The sequence below is a fragment of the Cyprinodon variegatus genome, unplaced genomic scaffold (genome assembly GCF_000732505.1).
Source record: "Cyprinodon variegatus isolate N-32 unplaced genomic scaffold, C_variegatus-1.0 Scaffold312, whole genome shotgun sequence".
Lineage (NCBI taxonomy): Eukaryota > Metazoa > Chordata > Actinopteri > Cyprinodontiformes > Cyprinodontidae > Cyprinodon > Cyprinodon variegatus.
Genome location: NW_015150765.1, coordinates 144034 through 145866, shown reverse-complemented (window position 1 = coordinate 145866; position 1833 = coordinate 144034).

Here is a 1833-nt window from a genome sequence, read left to right as displayed (position 1 = left end):
CAGCTCAAATAAACACACAGATCTGTGATGCGTTTATAATTACAGTAACTGAGTCAGCGCAAGCGGAAAAAAAGAAAAACCAGTGGAGGACTGGGACTGAAGCGTTTCCAGTTGCTGTCCTGTTGTACTTCCACGATTTTCTTCCTTTAACTCTGCTGTTTTGTTCATGAAAGAAGTCCAGTTTTAAGTTTTATTTAACAGACGTCAGCTCAGCCCGAGCCCAGCATCTAACCAGGCTGAGCTCTGGACTTTGACTAGGCCGTTACAGAACTTTGATGGTTCTGTTTTCCCGTCTCTCTGCTGTAGATCAGCTGCTGTGTTTGAATCACTGTCCTGCTGATGACCCAGACTGGACCATGATTCAGCTGTAGGACAGAGGAAACTTGGTGTAAAATAATCCCGTACCATCAGCCTGCCACCACCGTGCTTGCTGTTCGGCTGCACTCACCACATTAAATGATAAAACAAGAGGGGTGTATGTTTTAATGTGTGTGGGGGGGGGGGCTGCTCAGTGATGCAGTGGGCGGCACTGCTACCTTGCAGCAAGAAAGCTCCGGGTTCGATTGTGCACGGAGTTAGCATGTTGCATGATCTGAGATCCATAAAAATGTCTGAGTTTGTAAATGAACGTCAATAATGTCAATAAATGAAGGATTTTTGTTTGTTCTTTGGTGTCAAATCATAGAAACATGACATCAGATCTTCATCTGTGAGAATATAAAAGTAATCTTTGTTAGTATACAAATGAATCATTACTCTTTAATTTGTGTAGTTGCACAGTTCTTATTGGTGTGGAGAGAAGTTTGGACTTGATTCTTAATCCTTTAGTCGCCATGACATCACATTTCTATTTGATCTTAAGACTGAATCATAAAAATCTATTAATATGTGAAAACTGTGACATAAATGTTATTGTTGACCAACTAACAGCAGCTAGAAAGGCTTTTTTAAATATTACAGTTGTGTTATTTATGGTTTAAATATGAAATATAAATATGGTTTAAATAACAGGATTTCTACTATTTAGAGCAGCATGTTAATCAGCGAGGAGGAAACAATGTCGTCCTGTTATTGGTTTGAATAAACTGCAATCTTTCCAGCATTTATTGTTTTTTCTTCTTTTCATTGAAATTATTTTAAAAAAAACTGATTTTTTTTTTTCTTCATCACTACCTGCAGCAGAAAATCAGCAGCAGCAGCACAGACCCTGAGAAACAAGAGGAACCTGAGAGGCTGAGACCGAGATCAGTGAGAGACACAAGAAAGCACACTGCAAAAATAAAAAATAAAATAAGTGTATCTTCCCTTAATTTCAGCTGGTAAGACAGTTTCCCATATAATTGTGATTTATGGATTGATAAAGGATAAGAAAAAAATATATTTATGTCAACTGCATAAGATCTAATTATTTTATTTTTACGGCAAAACTCCCAAATCCAGATCGTCTTCCTCAGCTGCTCAGCTTAAAGGAAAATTCCCTTTTCTTAAGAACTTTTTACTTATTTTCAGACCAGCTTTGCAGTTAAGGGTATATAAACATATAAATACATGTTTAAGCTAAAAGAAGTAAAGAGCTAAGTTAAAGCTGCAGCAAAACTTATTGTTCATTTCTATCAGGGTAGATTTACAGGACAGAGCGTAGAAAACAACAGGTGCAGATGGAAGGCTGAGAATGACCTTGCTCCGACACACAGAAGGAGCTGATTTTGTAGAAGCAGAAAAACAGGAAACAACTTAATACGGCAAGATGGGAATGTAGGGAGTATGATTAATCTGTGGGACCATCTGCTGCCACGCCAAGACAGTTTTCAACAATTTGGGGGCTCGTCCGAG